The following is an 11,332-nucleotide window of genomic DNA, read 5'->3' as shown; positions in this document are numbered from 1 at the left end:
ATTCTATATAATTCTATAGAATTTAGTGTAGGTTGCATCAGAGAGAACATTTCATTCATGTTTTCTTCGAATGCTATACATTTCTACAGATGTCTATAGATTTCTATAGATATGTCATGAGTCGGTTCTGTCCTATAGAATTCTTTAGATTGTTCTAGTTTTAATTATAGAAGTTTATAGAAAAGTACACATTTATAGTATTCTACAGAATGATCTAGAGATTTCTATAGTATTCTATAGAATTATTTAGCATGGCTTACAAATACGACTATGTTCTAAAACATGCTATAGATTTCTCCAAGATTCTATAGGATTCTATAGGATTTTATAGATTTCTTTGCTAAGCCATGACTTTTCTACCTAGGCCCTCTTCCAGCGTTTTTCTCGTTTTAATGCCATTGAACACACATTTTGATCAGAATAACAGCGAAAGGTAAGCATATCTCCGTTTTTTGCTACCTAAAACTAACACACTAAAGCCTAAAGTGTTGTGGGGCTTAACAGGCAACAAACGTATACGACTTATACAAGCTCTCTCGTCTTCACAGTAACTCACAGAGACGGTATTTAACCCTTCACATTCCAACAGAAACTGAACAGGCAGATTCGAAAGATTTATTCATTGGGAAATGTGATTTTAAATACAATTAAATCAAGTTTTTTTGCTATAACTAATGAAAAATATAACGGCCCTGACTGCTAGCCACTGGTTTTAATAGAGGGAACCAGGGTCCAACTTGCAGGGAGGGAGCAGCAAGGCAATTGGCTTCCCGTCTTTAAGGTCTGCTTCTTGATTCCTGTCTGCCTATGGCTGCTTTGGGTTTTCCTGTGTGACAAAGCCATTAACCTATCTACTGGTTACCAGAATCATCTGACCTATCTTCTGCCTGTCTCCAGCTGCTTTATCTGCTTGGATGTATTACCTGTGTGTATTACCTGCCCTGCCTGCTGACATTAGACGTCATGATGAACTGTTCCTGGTCTCCTGTGTGCTGCATTTGGGTTCAAACACTCCCCGTTATACCATTCACAGCACGGCCAGTACCAGTGTCTTGAAGTGGATTCAAGCAGCCACTTGTAGCCAGTGAAGAAGCAGAGGAGCGGTGTAGTTTGGAAGAATTTAGGAAGAGACACACCAGCCCAACGGTCACACGTGACACCGACAAACACAATATATTGGTTCCTGAAACGCTTCCATTGGACTCCTTTGTTTTCTTTCGAAACAAAGTGACATCACGATGTAATCTAAACTATGTAATTGCTCCAACACAGTGCATGATAAGATAGGCTAAGGGAAGGGACATCTAAGCGAAAAACTCTCCTCTAAAAATGAACATAATACATTCTCTTTACAGATGGGGCAACTGAACAAGTTGCTGTATTTGAATTTGAATGTAAAAGTTTTTACACTTTTTCCTCAGTGTTCACCAGACAGAAGCAACTTGCTGTTGTTTTGATAACATTTCTTGTGACTCATATGTCTGGAAATATTCCAATTGGTCTATGTTATAGATTTAAAAATAAATCTAAGCAGGTGGACAAGCAGATATCTAGCAATATGGTTCCTATAAACCAAGGACAGTATAACAAATGTGTGTATTTTCCTAAAGTATCTTGTTAAACCAACTGGTTGTTGCTATGCTATTATCTCTTGTGACTCATGGTCTGGACTACAGTCTGTTGTTTTTCTTACAGGTTTCCTCTAATTGTAAGTTTTGTTTTTCTTGTGGGGCCAAAGGTGGTCAGAGCCCTGATTTGGATATTACTGGCTCACCTTCAGCTCTGCTTTCTAAACACAATGACAGGATAAGATGTCACACAGTACCACTATCCTGGCTGCAGGCAGAACTGGGCTGAGGGCTGCTGGCCTCTGGGGTGCAATGCATTTTACCCACAAATGAAGACTCTATAAAGAGTTCCGTCTGACAAAACTAGCAGAGAGAAATTAAAGGGGTCAGATGGTTTGTTTCAATCCATATTTAGAGTCTCTGGGTACTTCACTGTGACAGTAAAAAAGTATCTGTTTTTTTTTTGTATGTCTAGTGAATTTTCTTCATGTCAATTTTGTTGAATGAATAGAGGTCAAGTGTGCTAATTTGCTGTGTTAAATGCTTCTGCTTTTTATGATTTATTTCCACTGAAGGTTCTGAGAATAGCTTGACCCCTTGGTGACTGACCAGCAGGCACATAAGACATGTCAAGCTTCTTTGAAGATAAATCCTGTTGGACCGCCTCCTTGGAGACTCAGGGACAGACTAAGTAAATTTCAAAAAGTAAAATCAAGAAAAAGGGTTCTCAGACTTTTGTCTATTTTTCTACTGGCAAACTGTTCTAATGCATGAGCAAATTATATAAGGTAGGAATGCTACCTGGTGGTTCACAACAGTTAATCAGAATTTGTCGCTGCGTATGGCTGCAACCCAGGCCCCGCAGAACCGACTTCACGCCAGGGAATCAGGATCAACATTGCTCTTGGCCCACTTCCAGTGTCATGAACTGGAGGGAGTGAAAGGGAAGGGAATGGAATGAGGAGAAAAAGAGAACAGGAAAAGAGCAAATATTTTCTACTCCTGCAGTGCGTCACTGAGATGTATGGGCTCCGTCTGCTGAGCAGCCAGAAAGAGGAGTATCCTCAGCCAGGATCTCTCATAATTTCTAAAGTCTTTCACAACATACACTTTGATGTCCATAAGAGGTAGTAAATATGTCCTTGTCTATTTTTATAGCCATATTTTTGTATGGCTTTTCTCCTCTATGTATATATACAAAAGACACAGTGATGCTGTGCATGTGTCTGTCTGAATGAGACGTTTTCTGTGCATCGGCTGTTGATTCAGCTGGACATGGAGCCAACTGACATCCTCTGTCACCAGGCACCGGTGCGCAATCATGACTCCATAAGCCCAGGAAATCCATCTTGTTCCAAGACTTCCCTGGAGAGTGCAGTATGTGTGAACATGAGAAATCCTTTGGGGTCATTTGACTTTAACCAGAGTTAACCTGCTCTCCATAGGAACATTCTGCCTTACGAAGCCAAATGCTTTACATATGTAGGCCAGGGCTCTCGACTAACTTTTTTCACCATCCTCCCGGAACAGTCCCGAAATACAATCTAAGCCGTCCCGAAATTAGTGTGGACCGACCCAAATTTAAAATATTAGTTTTTCTACATTATCATTGGTTAAAATAATTCAAAGTGACCTTTAACATAAATAAAACATCATACAAATCTTTAGATGACAATTAATCACATTTTCTATTTGAGTAAATCAGTCAAACACATAAACAAAAGGCAAAATATATTTTAAAAAACACAAAAAGGAGAAAGTCACTCTAATATTGAATCCAATCAAGTCCCATCCAATTAACAAACAAATCCAACACTGTCCTGAAGACAGAACCCAGAGTAACCACTAACCAGGATGACAGTCTGTAACACAGTCAGGAGACCTTGAAACATTCATTTGTTTTGGAAATGGGGCCTTCTGGTCCTGCTGCCACTGCTCCACCACTTGGTGACCGCCTTCTCTGCATTTAATTGCTGTGCAGGAGGGCCATGAACTGAGTTGTGCAGGAGGAAGCTATGCATCTCGTTAGACAAGCAAGACCTCCAGTCTGACTTAATTCTCTTCATGCTGGAGAAACCACGCTCGCAGCAAGATGAACTCATGGGGAGCACTTGTGTGATCTCCACTATGACCTTCATTTGCTTAAACTGGTCTTCCCTTCCAATAGCACCCTTAAGAAGCCGCTGTCACATCACCTGTGGTTCAATGTGCCTGTAGTGACGCTGTACGAGGACTTTCAGGTCAAGCCACTCTCTCTTAGCTGCCGCTCCAGAAGTAAAGTCCCCGCATTCTGCAAGGATGGATTGGAAATGCTCCATGAATTCAATGAGCTCAGCATTGCCAAATGTCACCAGTTCAGCTGTGTCTTCTGGACAGTTAGACAGATCAAAGAGGGTGGAGGTTGCCTTCAGAATCCCTGTCTCCAGATTCCAAAGCGTGCTGACAGAAACCTACACAGGTCGTTAATGAGGCGGAGCTTTAGTGAGTTGAAGGTGGAATTGTCTGTTTCCCTCCTGTTGAGCTGGACATTATGCCAGGTGTTTCCAGGTCCAACCTCATCCAGTACCTTCTGCAGCTTTGGGCCTGGGTCTGTCTAGGTTTGTAATAAAAGGAAAGAAAAAACATTTTACTCATTGCAATCCATAAAATGAAAACATTTTAAAGTATGTTATATTGTGACTATAATAATAAATATTTGAAATGTGTATAATATATGGAGTATTTACTCTGATGATGTTGATAATGTGTAAACTTCCAGGCGTACATTATTCGCATTTCAAATATTTATTATATAATAACAGCACAAAATACTTCCACAGTTTTTCAATAATATAATCACAAATTACAAAATATCTTTACCGTTTTTCATATTTAGGGATTACATAAATACCAGTTTGACCAATTCCTATATATTCCATTGTTAATGTTAAAAATTAATCAAAATAAATGTTACTGACCTGCATGGCTACAAATGACAGTGCTGTCGTTTGTAGTCCATCAGAGACCATCTGCAAGGTCAGTCCATCCCTCTGAAAGCTGCTTCAGCTCCTGAAGAATGTCCGACACAAAGTGAATGAACATCTTGTACTGTGTCAGGGACATATGAATGGCATATAATCTCCCTTTCATTTAGGGAGAGCACGTCTAACTTTGAAGTTTTTCACCAAACCTTCAAGGGCCCTGGACATCTGTGGAAGCCATCTTGTCCCATCAATGTTACCTGGTTTGACCACATTTGTGACCTGCTCCATCGAAATCTGTCGCATTGACCCGAAGACACATTTTGAGTTGTATACACTTTTGGAAAGAGGAGATTCCTAGCTTTCTAATGATATCAGGATTGTTTTTGTACTCCAAATATTAACCTGTTAAGCCCGAGAGACCCCGGTACCGGGGTACTGCCGCAACATCTTGCAGGAAACAGTGTCTGAGGGCATGTTCATTTAATAAACTACGAATGTTTTATATCCATGTAACGGGAAGAAACTCATCTAACTGATCATTTTTTTTTATTTTTTTTTTAAAACCCACAATGCTAACGCTGAGCCTCTGAATTAGCAACGAGCGAAAAATACTAACAGATGACTGCACCGAAATTCCCTCACAAAACCCTATTATTTATCTTTGGTGCACATCCAACACATCGTTTCACATCGTGAGGTGACACAGAATCGAAGGGTACCCTCATTATCACTCAAGTATACAAACTCGCGGAGGTAATCACAAGAACATATGGCGCTAGGTAGCTAAAAACGCTAACATGGCTCACCTGTGTCGTAGTCTGGTCAAAAGTGGTCTTCAATGGCATTAAAACGATAAAAATGCTGCTGAAGTTAATCCATAGGTTAATCCAATGTGTTTGTGTCCCTTTGAAATGATTTCTGATAATCCATGAGCAATAAACCTGCTTTTCGGTTTCCAGATGTCAGAGCTAGAGCTATAGCTCTATAGCTTCACTCTCATGCAAAACTGCGTCCGCGAAGCCCCAACCTTTTTATTTTACCATGTATGTGAGTGGGGAGATTCCCCTTCGATTCTATTGGCTCTAACGGTCAGAAAGAGATATCAATCATCAAAATCGACCAATGGGTTCCAGAGAAACGGTAAAACCCCCATTTCCACCCAAATCCCCTCAGAGGTGGAGTTTTGTTTGCTAAACCTCTCTAAACAGGTCAAATGTCACTTTTTTTGCATCAAACTTGAATAAACTGACCCCCGGTTCAATGAGCCAACTATGGATAAATCAATTTTTTTTTTTTTTTTTTAAATTCTGCGTGGACAGTAAACGGTGCTGGTTTACCGGTATGTTTGATATGTAGAGAGAAGTTGTCAAAGGTGCTGCAGCCTTTACGTATCGAGGAACAACAAGGGAGAGGAAGACAGCTGACAATCTTCAGTCATAATTCAATGGGGTATGTAATTTATTTCAGAAAACAGTTTTTGTTATATTCCCTGGAATGCTCTTAACGTCCTGATAGCAATGAATATATTAAATGCTTTGACAATAAATACATAAAAAATGTTATCTGTGGAAGCCGTAGCGCTGTAAAAAGCACGACCAATCATTTTTAGCCGGCCCGGCTAAAATAACTGGATGGCCTACCTGCCTGTCAGCCTTCCATCTGTGCACAAAATTATCTCGTGCCCTCATTGGTCATGTGCGCGTTCGTGTGTGTTGGAGGAGGGGCTCTGTGAGGAAGTCTGAAGGAAGAGGCAGAGTTTTTTCGGTTGTGTATTTTCAAATTCTAGCGCACTCGAGCTGGTTTCTCGATTGTTACCTACCCTACCTTTAACTCTTTTTAGGGTGCAGCTATATGTTTTATTTATTTCAAAGTGGGCCCATTTTAATTATATTTTTTTTCCTTCACATGTGCAGAGGACTCCCCAAGTGCTGTGTTTAATTTATATTAAAGTAGGCCTGTGTATTATTTTAATTCTCCTTATAGGAGTTCTTTGTTTCTTATTAGAGGTTAACAGTTTTATATAATGTAATAAATAGCCTAATAAATGCAAACAAACTGTAGTTTTTGTCTGATATAACAATAAATACAACTTTATAAGCTATCAAGCTATGAAAAATGTTTTGCGGCTCCAGACAAAAAATGTTGAAAAAGGAGCAAAATGGCTCTTTTGGTCAAAAAGGTTGCAGACCCCTGATCTAAAGTAACAGACAGAGAATCAGCACTTTTGAAACAGGGCTGAAACAGAGGGGTTGATGGGATGCTGCAATGATCTGTTTGGTGTTTCGAGCCAAACACTTCCGAGACATGTTTTGTATATTTATAATATATTGATGAAAAACAGTATAATAGGGGACCTTTAACATTTAGCTTGATTTCAATATAAATGTAAGTAGATGGACAAACAGACATCTAGCAAAACAGAGAAACATCTTGTCCTGATACACACTGTATATAATCAAAAATATCTTTATTTTCAGGAAATATTTAGTTATACCTGTTCAGTAATTTATGTTTTACAAGCAAAGTTCACAATGTTGATAGATATTCCATCCCATATGCGCAAATGTGTTATTATATAAGTACTCTCCAAAGATATAACTGTTTTCTATTCACTGAGCCATGAATAACTTATCTTTAAAGTGTCTTTGTAACAAAACTTTGATGAGTAAGAGACATTACTTTTTGACAGGCAAAGAGCGATCATTACTGACAATATGTGTGATTTGTTTAATAGCCCTATTTTTCTGATTTATGTCATTTGAGCTGTTAAAACTAACCCTTGTTACAGTCGCACCTGTCTCCCCTACTCTCTTGGAATCTGTAGAGAATATCCTGTCATAGTGAGGCATTGCTGTAAGCAAAAGGAATACATAACTATGTTACAATAATGGCCCTACAATGAATACATTACATTATTAATTATACCTTATTATTAAACCTTATTTAGTTGCTCAGTTTAAAGTCTGAAAGATTGTTACTGATTCTAAATTTAAATGTATTGAATTTCACAGTTTCTGTAGTTACCGTTCTCTGCTCTTGAAGGGCAGCAGATGTCAGTGCAGGACACCATCAGGTGATGATGTTGGTCCAAAGACCTCCGCACCCAGCGCCCATCTGTTCAAGCACATTCTGCATTCATGAATGACTTTGCTTACATAGTGCAGGACTGAAATAGGACAGATTTTCTTGTGTAGAGTATTAAAAAAAGGTGTAATGTGAGTAACCATTCACGTAGATATTTCAGTGAGTGCGGAGAAAAGGGTGATAACTTGGTCGTAAAATAAAAAGCCCACTCGGGCCCTTTGCTGCCACATCCAACAACCTGGGGGACTGAAATCTTTATTGCCTTATGGCAGTTCTGGAATTAGGGGAATAAATGTCCTGCTTAGTCATGCGTACAACTTATGTAGCTGTTTTAACTGTGTACTTATCCAAAAAATGTGTTTAGCTGACACCCGTCTGCTTTAGTGTCTATTTTGTAGAGTAAAGGGATTTCAATTCACTGAACAGTAAAATACAAATGAAACTGTTGTGAAAATGGTTGTTGAATTTCAGTCAATATAACATGTAAATGGTCCAGTAAGTGAGGAATGAAGCCCAAACAAGTAACTACAAATTAAATGGAGACAGCTGGGGGAGACTTCCTGAAACAGATACTGAGAAAAGTAGGTTTAGACTATCCCAGAAAAGCACTTGAGATTTATTTTTGTACTATCTGGATTTTCAGTTTGGCAAACCTCCATCCGGCTCTTAAGTTAGTCTAAACCAATTATTTATTAATTCAAAGACAATGTTTCTTTGAATGAGTGATAAGCCCAAAATAAGGTCTGTGGTTAACACAAGCTTAAGACATTATCACGACTGCCCACAAAATAAAACATCAGTAGGCCTAAATGCCCCACTCGTGAATGTCCGACGCTTTTTAATTTCTTTTAAAAAGGAAGTTGATAAACAAGTGATAAAACCAGACTACTAAACATCATCAAGCCAGACATTAGCCACTGTTAGCTTAGCGCTGCTAAGCCTATCGTAAGTATTTTTTAAAAGCCTAACGTTAGCATTTTAGCACTTACGGTTTCCTTGTCATTTAACTCCTTTTTGAACCAGTTTGTGGCTAGTTTCCTAGGCTTTTATTTGTCAAAAAACGGCTCACAAGTGAAAAACAAGGAAACGCTGTTCCTCACACCGAAACGGGTCCACCTAAGCTTAGCGGTCTTACTGGAAGTCATGGGACCCTCATGTTGTTAGTTTAAAGCATTATGTTAGCTATTTACTTCTGGCAATTGCAGCTACGCTTTAATTATAATAAAATTGCGCTAATATGTAGAGATTATCTTGCCAAACAAATGGCGTAAGTACATTATCATAAATGTGTGATTGCCACAGGTATATATTTGCTGTCATTTTCTGAAATCCACTGAAAATCCCATTGCTTTTTGTCAAAAAGGGAGCCCTTGTTCAGGTAACTTTCACAAATAAGTCATCACTGCACCACTCCATAGTTATGGTTTCTGTGCAGCCTTTCCAAGAGGCAACAGATGTAACAAATAAACCGCCTGTTTGATAGCTGTTTTGCTTTCGAGCTGTGCAATCATCCACTGAGTTACTAAGTATGGAAGAACCATCTCGATTTTCTTAAAGAGAGCCTCAGATTGAATAAACTCACCAGTTCAAGGCTATATGCTGTTATAACTAATCTGGGAATGCTTCATATATGACCCTCTGGTTTCTGAGACCATGTTTTTTTTTCTCCTGGTGAAGCGAGCCACGCCCCTCATCATGTCGGCTGTATCCTCCAAAGGCTTTGCTGTGGCTGAGAAGCAGTGGAACATTCTGCGGAGAGGCTGGGCTGCACTAGCCAAATAAGCGATTTTGACCAATTAAAGAGCATTTTGAGCGTAGGGTTGGGTTTGGATGGCAGACTGAAAGTGCGAAACCGTAGGAGCAGGCAGGCGCAGGAAAAAGGCCACCAGCACATCCTAACCATCAAATGTCCATGATGAATTTGTGGCTGCAAAGCTCAGAGCTGCTTCACTTCCTTGGCGCACTGTTGGTAAAGCAGGGCTTAAGCTGGAGGTTCTTGTAGTGAGAAACATATGCTTTCTTGATTTCCTCCTATCCATCCTCTTTGATGGTGGCGGAAAAAGAGATGTTTCTGTATGAAGGCCACGAAGACGAGTTGATTTTAAATGAATTCAGGGAAATAAAGAAGCATTCACTGGGTGCACACTATAGTGCGACAATGATGAACTTGGCCCTTGAATCGATACACTTTACACAGCTTTAAGCCTTGTTCAGAAGCTGGGAAGAAGATGTCTCCGGAATGAGGCAAAGCATGTCTTTTTAATAGAGGAAGCAGAGAGATAAAGAGACATCCATCGACAGGCATGAAATATCTGCCATGGGAGAGCCTTAGCTCTGACTCTGCGCTGACCTATCTCACCACGGAGAACAAGTAGCAATTATGCTGCAGAAGTGGGCATGATAGTGCAGCTATGGGAGCCCAGCCTTTATATTATAGGTTTACAGCCACTGGGGCCAAAGTTCACATGCAAGCAGTCCCTGAGGGCTGTTTTTAGATCCAACCATTCACACAAAACATCTTTGTTTTAAATAAGTCCAGAATAGATGTCGGTAATATATTCTTATTTTAAAAATGTTTTGCTTTGCCATTTCTTGTACATTGTTTGAATTATAAACAGTAAAAAGGCAAGTCAACCAGTGTTGAAACTCTATTTGTTCTTCTACACCGTCTGAAGCAGTAATCCACAACCTTTTCCTTAAGGGAACACTTTTTCTACTATTCTCACTTTTCTCATTTCTTTTGGAAAGTTACTAAATGCAAGTTGTATTGGTTTATTTTAACAACATGATCCTACCAAAATTATTGCAGATCGGCTGTAAGCTAGATAACCTAGCTTACCTACTCATTTCAAATTTCGGCCCAATTACACACTATGTTTGCGCGTTCGCGCGGAGGGTCCGCCACATTAAGTGCTGTTCCAAACTAACGTGTGTGGAGGGGGAGTGGGTTATCAAGCCCTCCAACAGCGAGTCTGCATCACCTGACTTCACCTGCTGCTCTACCTGACTGACCAACACTGGGTGTGTCCGTCATGAAACACGCTGTTTGCAAATAGTTCCGTAGAAACATGTACTGATAAACTGTGCCAAACAAGACAGACATTTAATATCATCCTACAGATGTTAACAACTTCATGGTAACCCTTATATATTTTTTTAACATACCTCTGTTTAGTCTAGAAACGGTAAATGTTTGCATTTTTTTAATAAAGTTCTGTATATTTAAAAGGGACTGTTGCAAATACTAAGAGGCTTATAAACAAAAGGTTTTAAAACTAAAAGTTTTTGTCAAAGAGATGCAGATTTGAAACAATTGTTACCTAAAGTTGTGGTATTTCCTGTTTCTGTTCGTCCCAAAGCTTGCCGCTGTATTTCCACCCTCCACCTGGAAGAAGGGACCCGCGTTGAGCTGCGAGTGTCACTACAGACGGAGTTCACTCTATCACGGAGGGGGAGTGGGTAGGGTGTGGTTTGGAATTGGGCCATAGTGACAGAATACTGGTCCCAGCTGTGTGCATCCTTTTTGAGTGGCCCCTGGTTTCCGTTGTGTTACGAGCTTTGAGCGTTTTTTTATTTGCAGCGTTTCGTTCATGCAGAGCTTTTGGTAAACACTGCTCATGTTTCGTAAAGTTGGTAAAGGTTTTCTAACTGCAACGCGTTGTTTTGGGTCAGTAACGCATTTGAACCATACCACAATGGTGTCTTTACAGGTCTCAC

At 39.7% G+C, this 11,332-nt stretch overlaps 1 long non-coding RNA gene across 1 annotated transcript; it reads right to left on the bottom strand.

The window, feature by feature from the left end:
• Window positions 1–3,333: 3,333 nt before the first annotated feature.
• On the bottom strand, window positions 3,334–11,105 carry LOC307027308. Its single transcript, XR_013804590.1, has 3 exons — window positions 10,936–11,105; window positions 4,526–4,616; window positions 3,334–4,161 (listed from the first exon to the last, which is right to left on the bottom strand). It is a non-coding gene; the product is annotated as an uncharacterized lncRNA (long non-coding RNA).
• Between the last annotated feature and the right edge of the window lie 227 nt (window positions 11,106–11,332).

Source organism: Notothenia rossii (assembly GCF_949606895.1).
Source record: "Notothenia rossii genome assembly, contig: scaffold_306, whole genome shotgun sequence".
Taxonomy (NCBI): Eukaryota; Metazoa; Chordata; class Actinopteri; order Perciformes; family Nototheniidae; genus Notothenia; species Notothenia rossii.
This window is presented reverse-complemented; position numbering and strand designations above follow the sequence as displayed.